The following is an 11,528-nucleotide window of genomic DNA, read 5'->3' as shown; positions in this document are numbered from 1 at the left end:
AAATCCCAGAGCTAAAATGCCTGCACGAATTGAACGATGGGGCCTACGTCTACAGGACTACAACTATAAAATTGTTCACAAACCTGGAAAATACAGCAATCCGGCTGATTATCTTTCAAGACATCCTACTAATGATGATATACCTGTGCATTCCTCCATTGAAGAATACCTACGTTTTGTTACAGATCATGCCGTGCCAAAAGCACTTTCTCTTGATCAATTTATAAATGAAACAACAAAAGACAAGACACTCTGTGCCCTAATACAAATCATCCAAAATCGAAGGTGGCATGAAATTCAAAAGGAAAAATTTCCTGATTCTGAGATTGATCTGAAAGAGTTAAAACTATTCTCAAACGTACGTGAGGAATTATCAGTCACTGAAGAACACCTCATTCTTCGAGGTACCAAACTAGTTGTACCTAAGACTTTGCGTAACTTAGTCATACAGATAGCACATGAAGGTCATTTAGGAATTGTTGGCACAAAGAAGTTACTCAGAGAAAAAGTGTGGTTCCCAAATATGGATCACTTGGTGGAAGAAAAGATTAGACGCTGTTCTACTTGTCAATTAATCACTCCATCATCAACCTTAGAGCCATTACAAATGTCTCCGTTACCCACTGCTGTCTGGGAGGAAGTGGCAGTCGATATATATGGACCATTGCCAAATGGCCAATACATTCTCGTAACAATTGATGAATATTCTCGATACCCTGTCATTTCATTTATCTCTTCAACATCTGCTAATAATGTTATACCAGAGCTGGACGACATTTTCTCGGCATATGGTATTCCAAGAGTGGTCAAAACAGACAATGGACCTCCATTCAATGGACATGTGTTTACACAATTTTCTGAATACTTGGGATTCAATCACAGGAAAATCACACCTTGCTGGCCGCAAGCCAATGGAATTGTGGAACGTTTTATGCGCACTCTGGGGAAACGTATCAAGGCAGCGAGTCTGGAGCACATCCCACTGAAACAGTCATTATACAAATTCATGCGTAATTACCGCAATACGCCACACTCCACTACTAATGCTGCTCCAGCTCATTTAATGTTCAGCAGAACCCTGCGTATACGTCTCCCTGATGTGACCAGCCATCCCCGACCGAGTGACTCCTCAGTGAGATCCACAGATTTCTCCAACAAACAAGCCATGAAACGTTATGCAGACAGAAGGCGAAGGACACAATCAAGTGCCATCGAGAGAGGGGATGTCGTGGTGGTACGTCAAAGACCAACCAACAAGACCTCACCTGTATATGGTCCTGCAAAATATTATGTTACTAAAAGGAAAGGTAGCATGATCACAGCTGAACGAGATGGACACTCCATAACGCGAAATTCTTCATATTTTAAAGTCATACCGCAGAATGATGACAATGAACTCTCTTTGGTGGAAGATTTGGTATCCGATGGTGGAGAGGACCAACAAGAGGTAGCTGGTCCATCAATAATGAACCCTCTCAATGAGCCCAGACGTTATCCTACACGAGAGAGAAGAGCTCCATCGAGGCTTATTGAAGAAGTGTAATTACAGTTTTGTTTTTTTTTTTGTTTGTTTCTCTGGTTTTGAAATTGAACAAATAAGACAAAACGGACATATGATTTCTTTGGACGTTTTCATGTTGTTGCATTTATCAGTAATATGGGTTATTTATAGAAAAAAAAAAAAAATTGCGATTCAGGACAATCACTATCAGTTCGCGGCCCTTCCCTTCGGCCTGGCCTCCGCTCCCCGTGTCTTTATGAAAGTAATGGCAACAGTCATGGCCATCCTTCAATCCAGGGGGATTCTCATCATCCCTTATCTGGACGATCTCCTGATCAAGGGCTCGACCTGCCAAGACTGTCTTCAAAGTCTTCAGATAACCCTGGATGCTCTCGGCCGCCTCGGATGGATAGTCAACAAGGAGAAGTCCATCCTGCACCCTACCCAGCATCTGACCTTTTTGGGCATGGAATTCGACATGAATCTAGCCCTGGTGTTTCTACCGAGGGACAAGTTTTCAACCCTTTGCAAGGGAATCCGATCCCTAAAACGCTCGTAGATCATGCCCCTTCGGTCCTGCATGAGGGTCCTGGGGAAGATGATAGCTTCCATGGAAGCAGTGCCTTTCGCATAATTTCACTCTCGCTCTCTCCAGCTGTTCCTCCTTTCAGTCTGGGACAAGACTTAGTTTTCTCTGGACCGCCCCATCCTCCTTCCGCTCAGAGTCAGACAGTCGCTGACTTGGTGGACTTTGCCGGCATCAGTTCTCTAGGGAAGGTCCTTTCTTCTGCCTCAGTGGCAAGTCATCACCACCGATGCCAGTCTCCTGGGATGGGGGGCGGTTTACCATCGGAAAACGGCCCAAGGGCGCTGGAACGCCCAGGAGGCTCTTCTTCCCATCAACCTTCTGGAGATCAGAGCAATCTTCCTTGCTCTCTTTCGTTGGCAGCCTCTCCTCGTAGGCAAACCAGTCCGCATTCAGTCAGACAACGCCACGGCCGTGGCGTACATAAATCACCAGGGCGGTACTCACAGTAGGCAGGTAATGTCAGAAGTGGCAAGGATACTGCGTTGGGCAGAGCGCCACGTTCCGGCGATCTCCGCCGTTCACATTCCAGGGGTGGAGAATTGGGCAGCCGACTTCTTAAGTCGCCAGGGTCTAGCGTCAGGCGAATGGTCCCTTCATCCCACAGTCTTCAATCAGATATGCCAGCACTGGGGCACCCCAGACGTCAATCTCATGGCATCTTGGATGAACAACAAAGTTCCTCACTTTGTAGCCAGGTCCAGGGATCCTCTAGCCGTCGGTTGCGACGCCCTGGTAATTCCGTGGTCCCAGTTCCAACTGCCTTACCTGTTTCCTCCCCTTGCCCTAATCCCAAGGGTGGTCAAAAAGATAAAGTCAGAGGGCATCCCAGTCATTCTGGTGGCTCCAGACTGGCCAAGACGTTCTTGGTACGCGGAGTTGGTGAACATGCTCACAGACGTCCCCTGGAGGCTTCCAGACCGTCCAGATCTTCTCTCACAAGGCCTCCTTTACCACCAGAATTTTCAGTCTTGAGTCTAACGGCATGGCCGTTGAGGCCGTGATTCTGAGAGAATCAGAGTTTTCCAGCCGGGTCATTCAAACCATGATCAGAGCTAGGAAGCCAGCTTCCTCCCGCATTTACCATAGGTACTGGAAGGCATTTTTCCGTTGGTGCGATAACAATGTTTTTCCATTGTCATTCTCCATTCCATCCATACTTCGCTTCCTCCAGTCCAGTTTGGATGCAGGCCTGTCTCTCAGTACCCTCAAAGGTCAGGTGTCTGCCCTGGCAATCCTCTTCCAGAAGGATCTGGCTTCCTTACCGCAGGTGAAGACTGTTCTCCAAGGAGTCGCCCATGTGGCTCCTCCTCATCATTCTCCGATAGATCCGTGGGATCTCAATCTCGTTCTTGGCGCTCTCCAAAAGGCGCCGTTCGAACCAATCCAGGACATTCCTCTGTCCCTTCTCTCATGGAAGGTGGCTTTTCTAATCGCCATTACCTCCATCAGGAGAGTTTCTGAGCTGGCGGCTTTATCCTGTCATTCCCCGTACCTAATCCTCCACCAAGATAAGGTCGTTCTCAGGCCAGTTCCTTCCTTCCTTCCAAAGGTGGTATCCCCCTTTCACCCGAAAATATCGTCCTTCCATCATTTTGTCCTGCGCCTGCTCATCCTCTGGAAAAGTTGCTTCACAACTGGATGTAGTGAGAGCCTTGCGTGTCTACCTTGTCAGGACCGCTTCTTTTCGCCAATCCGATTCCCTGCTTGTCATCTCTGAACGTCGCCGGAAAGGGCTTCCGGCATCCAAATCCACGATTGCTCGCTGGATTCGTTCTACCATTCTGGAGGCCTACCGACTTCAGGAAAAACGGCCCCCTCCGGGAGTGAGAGCCCACTCCACCCGGGCCGTAGGGGCTTCTTGGGCTGTGCGACACCAGGCTTTGGCCTTACAACTTTGCAGAGCTGCGACCTGGTCGTCTTTGCACACCTTTGCGAGGTTCTATAGGGTTCATACCCAGGCCTCGTCTGATGCAGCTCTTGGTAGGAAGGTTCTGCAGGCGGCGGTAGCACATCGACTGACCTAAGCCCTTCCTTCTTTCGTTCCTTTATGGCTGTTCCCACCCTCGGGACTGCTTTGGAACGTCCCATGGTAATCTGTGTCCCCCAATAAGGCGATAAAGAGGGATTTTGGGTTCTTACCGTAAAATCTCTTTCTTGGAACCTTCATTGGGGGACACAGCACCCTCCCTGTTTAAGTTGTACCGTGTTGGGTCTTCGAGTCCCTTGTTGGGTTGGTACATATGTTGATAGTTTTTGGTTGCTTCTCCTACTGCTTTCTCACCAACTGAGGTACTTGGTGCCTGTCGGTGGGTGTATACTGCCGGGGAGGAGCTAAGTTTTTTGTTTTGCATAGTGTCAGCCTCCTAGCAGCAGCAGCAGCATACACCCATGGTAATCTGTGTCCCCTAATGAAGGCTCCAAGAAAGAGATTTTACGGTAAGAACCCAAAATCCCTCTTGTGAGGATACAGTTTTCAGTGAGGGGGTCCTGTTACTGTGCAGAGTAACACCGTTGCTTTTTAGTCTTCATCTGGCGTAGTGTAGAAGTTGGGGTAAAATTAGGGAATGTGCTCTAGATATCCATGCTATTTTCCACAAAGATGAGTCCTGGCTGGAAGAAGTGATGGGGGTCTGTGCTGGATGAAGAAAAAAACGAAGATGAAGGACTTCAACTAGAGACTTTATCTGTGAGTCAATGCAGGGGCGGATATACAGCCGGTGCAGCTGCATCGGGGCCTGGAGTTGGAGGGGGGCCCATGCAGGGCAGCTAATTATGAGGGGAATCTGGCCTCTTTCTCCAGCCCCAAGGCTCCGGGGGGCCCATGGTCAGACTGCCCTCGTTTATGGCGAGCTCCGCTGCCTACAAAAGAAAATGGGGACTAGCGTAATGGAATGTGAATTAAAACTAACATTTAAAATCAAGACAATAAAGTGCACATGCGAAAACAAGCAAAAAAAATACAGTGGTGCTACACATCACTCAAAGATAGTTGCCCAGTGATCCTTAGGATATTACATCCTGGAAACCATGATTGGGTACCAACATAATATTGCAGTCAAATTGGCAGTTTGTGCCCGTATTCTTAACTAGACAACTTTATGCAATATAGTGTGTATAGTCTACATAAGCACAAATGTAGAAAAGTTACAAAGTCACTGTACATCTGTGTCCTGTTACGATATTCACTCACAATTCTCAATTGGCATTGTATCAAGCATAGGTGCCTTTCAATACCTTATGCAATAATTAGCATCAAATGGCACTGTATATTGTGATCAGTCACAACCCTGTTCTCGCCTGGTCATGGTGCAGCGTATGGCAAAAAAAATAGGATCACAGGACCATATTAATTCACAGCATTTGTAATATAGCAATTAAATGCATCAGTACTGTCCATCTGACACTCATTATATTACATCATGCTTTAAGTAGATCAATGCGACAGTCTCACCCGATTTCAGAGGGCCCTGATCAGTCTCCTCCCATGGATCGATAGTGGACTCAGATCACTTGTCTCCCTTCTTCTGACGCATTTCGTCACCACTCATCAGGGGAGTCTCTAGGGATATATCCGATCATGCTGCTAAGTCAGGTTGCCTTTACAGTATAGTTGCTACATGGTTTGTCCTTATAGCACGTGCAATGCTATTGAGTATATAATATCACCTGTAATCACTGTATTACTTGTACAATTAAACTATACACTGTATACCACCCTGTTATGAATGAGTCACCGAAGGAGGAAAAAACAAAATTACAAGCTAAGTCCAGAAAACCGGAGAGGTTGGTAGCTATCGGATTGCAGACCCCTGATCCTATCCACAACAACTAACAGTAACCGTGGGGGGTTCCTACGATGCCCTAGACCCCTCGATCACAGCCGGAGAACTAAATAGGCCTAAAGAAAGAAAGGGGAAATCTAAACTGCCCCAGAGCAGACCCCAAAGCAATAGGCAGCCCCCAACATATAATGACGGTGAAGCAAGATGAAAACACTAACACAGATAGAAAGATAGGTTGAGCAAACGATGGGGCCCAAGCTAACTAAAAAGGACAGGATAGAAAAGCTGCTGTCTGCAATCCGTAAAAAACCCTACCAAAAAATGTCCCAACCGTCTGATAGGAAAAACAGGCCCTGAAGTCGCTAGGACTTCAAAAAGACTATATCAGCACTAAGGTAAATTCTGAAGACAGAGCAAAGAGACAAACTGATCAGAGACAAAAATGGAACTCAGCACACCCCTGACCGGGGATGGCTGAACTCCAAAAAACAAGGTAAACAAAACAAAACTAATAAGTTCAATAGAAGAGCAAAAACTTATCTTTGGGAAGCAGGAATCAGACTGGTCTCCAAGAATCCAGCAGAGAAATCACCAGCGACTCAGAAGGGCGTCGGCTGCCTTATATCCAGTCAGAAATTCCTGTTACCCAGTCATCATCTACCAGATCAGGTGTTTGGTAATCAGCCTCACTACCTTCCTTCACCAGAAGAGGGAGTTCATCAGACATCGACGGTGAAGGGGAAAATGAACTCACAACAATCCTCCATCCCATAGTCGAGTGCCCATATACCCATCACACATCCTTCATCCCATAGTCCCATGCCCATATACCCATCATACATATTCTACATCCCATAGTCCCATGCCCATATACCCATCATACATATTCGCCATCCCATAGTCCCATGCCCATATACCCATCATACATATCCGCAATCCCATAGTCCCGTGCCCATATACCCGTCACACATCCTCCATCCCATAGTCCAGTGCCCATATACCCATCACACATCCTCCATCCCATAGTCCCGTGCCCATATACCCATCACACATCCTCCATCCCATAGTCCCGTGCCCATATACATATCCGCCATCCCATAGTCCCATGCCCATATACCCATCATACATAATCTACATCCCATAGTCCCATGCCCATATACCCATCACATCCTCCATCCCATAGTCCCATGCCCATATACCCATCACACATCCTTCATCTCATAGTCCAGTGCCCATATACCCATCATACATATCCTCCATCCCATAGTCCCATGCCCATATACCCATCACATATCCTCCATCCCATAGTCCAGTGCCCATATGCCCATCACACATACTCCATCCCATAGTCCCGTGCCCATATACCCGTCATACATATCCACCATCCCATAGTCCCGTGCCCATATACCCGTCATACATATCCTCCATCCCATAGTCCAGTGCCCATATACCCATCACACATCCTCCATCCCATAGTCCCGTGCCCATATACCCATCACACATCCTCCATCCCATAGTCCCGTGCCCATATACATATCCGCCATCCCATAGTCCCATGCCCATATACCCATCATACATAGTCTACATCCCATAGTCCCATGCCCATTTACCCATCACACATCCTCCATCCCATTGTCCCATGCCCATATACCCATCACACATCCTCCATCCCATTGTCCCATGCCCATATACCCATCACACATCCTTCATCTCATAGTCCCGTGCCCATATACCCATCATACATATCCTCCATCCCATAGTCCCGTGCCCATATACCCGTCATACATATCCTCCATCCCATAGTCCAGTGCCCATATACCCATCACACATCCTCCATCTCATAGTCAACCATTATGACATCATAATGAGCGGCGGGGCTTGCAACCTATGATTAATCAGCGTCGCCATGGCAACCATTATGACATCATAATGAGGGGCGGGGCTTGACACACACACACTTTATCCCCATTATGTAGATAGGGGCAAAATTGTTTGGTGAATTGGAACGTGCGGGGTTAAAATTTCGCCTCACAACATAGCTTAGGATGCTCTCGGGGTCCGGACGTGTGACTGTGCCAAATTTTGTGGCTGTAGCTGCGACAGTGCGGATGCCTATCCCGGACATACACACACACATACATACACACATTGAGCTTTAAATATTAGATGATGGCTCCAGTTCTTCCATATAACGTATGATGGCCCCATCCCCCATATACATATATAGTATGCTGGCCCCATCCCCCATATATATAGTATGATGGCCCCAGCCCCTATATATATATATATATATATATATATAGTATGATGGCCCCAGCCCCCATATACAGTATGATGGCCCCAGCCCTCATATATATATATAGTATGATGGCCCCAGCCCCCATATACAGTATACAGTATGATGGCCCCAGTTCCCCCATATATACAGTTTGATGGCCCCAGCCCCCATATATACAGTATGATGGCCCCAGCCCCCACATATACAGTATGATGGCCCCAGCCCCCATATATTCAGTATGATGGCCCCAGCCCCCATATATACAGTTTGATGGCCCCAGCCACCATATATACAGTTTGATGGACCCAGCCCCCATATATACAGTATGATGGCTGCAGTTCTTCCATATAACGTATGATGGCCCCAGCCCCCATATATTCAGTATGATGGCCCCAGCCCCCATATATACAGTTTGATGGCCCCAGCCCCCATATATACAGTGTGATGGCCCCAGCCCCCATATATACAGTATGATGGCCCCAGCCCCCATATATACAGTATGATGGCTGCAGTTCTTCCATATAACGTATGATGGCCCCAGCCCCCCATATATACAGTATGATGGCCAATGCCCCCATATATATATATAGTACGATGGCCCCAGCCCCCATATACAGTATGATGGCCCCAGTTCCCCCATATATACAGTTTGATGGCCCCAGTTACCCCTATACAGTATGATGGCCCTAGTTACCCCCATACATACAGTATGATGGCTCCAGTTCCCCCATACATACAGTATGATGGCCACAGCCCCCATATATACAGTATGATGGCCCCAGCCCCCATATATACAGTATGATGGCCAATGCCCCCATATATATATATAGTATGATGGCCCCAGCCCCCATATACAGTATACAGTATGATGGCCTCAGTTCCCCCATATATAGTTTGATGGCCCCAGTTACCCCCATACATACAGTATGATGGCCCCAGCCCCCATATATACAGTTTGATGGCCCCAGCCCCCATATATACAGTATGATGGCTCCAGTTCCCCCATACATACAGTATGATGGCCTCAGCCCCCATATAGTTTGATGGCCCCAGCCCCCATATATACAGTTTGATGGCCCCAGCCCCCATATATACAGTATGATGGCCCCAGCCCCCATATATACAGCTTGATGGCCCCAGCCCCCATATATGCAGTATGATGGCCCCAGCCCCCATATATGCAGTATGATGGCCCCAGCCCCCATATATACAGTATGATGGCCCCAGTTCCCCATATATACAGTTTGATAGCCCCAGCCCCCATATATACAGCATGATAGCCCCAGCCCCCATATATACAGTTTGATAGCCCCAGCCCCCATATATACAGTATGATGGCTGCAGTTCTTCCATATAACGTATGATGGCCCCAGCCCCCATATATTCAGTATGATGGCCCCAGCCCCCATATATACAGTTTGATGGCCCCAGCCCCCATATATACAGTATGATGGCTGCAGTTCTTCCATATAACGTATGATGGCCCCAGCCCCCATATATACAGTATGATGGCCAATGCCCCCATATATATATAGTATGATGGCCCCAGCCCCCATATACAGTATGATGGCCCCAGTTCCCCCATATATACAGTTTGATGGCCCCAGCCCCCATATATGCAGTATGTTGGCTCCAGCCCCCATATATACAGTATGATGGCCTCAGCCCCCATATATTCAGTATGATGGCCCCAGCCCCCATATATACAGTTTGATGGCCCCAGCCCCCATATATACAGTTTGATGGACCCAGCCCCCATATATACAGTATGATGGCTGCAGTTCTTCCATATAACGTATGATGGCCCCAGCCCCCATATATTCAGTATGATGGCCCCAGCCCCCATATATAGTTTGATGTCCCCAGCCCCCATATATACAGTATGATGGCCCCAGCCCCCATATATACAGTATGATGGCCCCAGCCCCCATATATACAGTATGATGGCTGCAGTTCTTCCATATAACGTATGATGGCCCCAGCCCCCATATATACAGTATGATGGCCCCAGCCCCCATATATACAGTATGATGGCCCCAGCCCCCATATATACAGTATGATGGCTGCAGTTCTTCCATATAACGTATGATGGCCCCAGCCCCCATATATTCAGTATGATGGCCCCAGCCCCCATATATACAGTATGATGGCCCCAGCCCCCATATATACAGTATGATGGCCCCAGCCCCCATATATACAGTATGATGGCCCCAGCCCCCATATATACAGTATGATGGTTGCAGTTCTTCCATATAACGTATGATGGCCCCAGCCCCCATATATACAGTATGATGGCCAATGCCCCCATATATATATATACAGTATGATGGCCCCAGCCCCCATATATACAGTATGATGGCCAATGCCCCCATATATATATATATAGTATGATGGCCCCAGCCCCCATATACAGCATGATGGCCACAGCCCCCATATATAGTTTGATGGCCCCAGCCCCCATATATGCAGTATGATGGCTCCAGCCCCCATATATACAGTATGATGGCCCCAGCCCCCATATATACAGTATGATGGCTCCAGCCCCCATATATACAGTTTGATGGCCCCAACCCCCATATATGCAGTTTGATGGCCCCAACCCCCATATATGCAGTATGATGGCTCCAGCCCCCATATATACAGTATGATGGCTCCAGCCCCCATATATACAGTATGATGGCCCCAGCCCCCATATATTCACTATGGCCCCAGCCCCCATATATACAGTTTGATGGCCCCAGCCCCCATATATACAGTTTGATGGACCCAGCCCCCATATATACAGTATGATGGCTGCAGTTCTTCCATATAACGTATGATGGTCCCAGCCCCCATATATTCAGTATGATGGCCCCAGCCCCCATATATAGTTTGATGTCCCCAGCCCCCATATATACAGTATGATGGCCCCAGCCCCCATATATACAGTATGATGGCTGCAGTTCTTCCATATAACGTATGATGGCCCCAGCCCCCATATATACAGTATGATGGCCCCAGCCCCCATATATACAGTATGATGGCCCCAGCCCCCATATATTCAGTATGATGGCCCCAGCCCCCATATATTCAGTTTGATGGACCCAGCCCCCATATATACAGTATGATGGCCAATGCCCCCATATATATATATAGTATGATGGCCCCAGCCCCCATATACAGTATGATGGCCACAGCCCCCATATATAGTTTGATGGCCCCAGCCCCCAGTTCCCCCCATATATACAGTATGATGGTCCCACAGCCCGATCATATAAAACATAATGAAGTTTATACTCACGTCATCCTGATTCCCGGCACAGCAGCCTCCATCTTCTCTTCTGGCCTGTAGAGCAGCGAGACAATGACGTCATAGCGCCCCCTGCATGCGCACACTGA

Source organism: Dendrobates tinctorius, unplaced genomic scaffold (assembly GCF_039654945.1).
Source record: "Dendrobates tinctorius isolate UK_male_01 unplaced genomic scaffold, ASM3965494v1 ptg000103l, whole genome shotgun sequence".
Classification (NCBI taxonomy): Eukaryota; Metazoa; Chordata; class Amphibia; order Anura; family Dendrobatidae; genus Dendrobates; species Dendrobates tinctorius.
Note: the sequence above shows the minus strand (reverse complement) of the source record.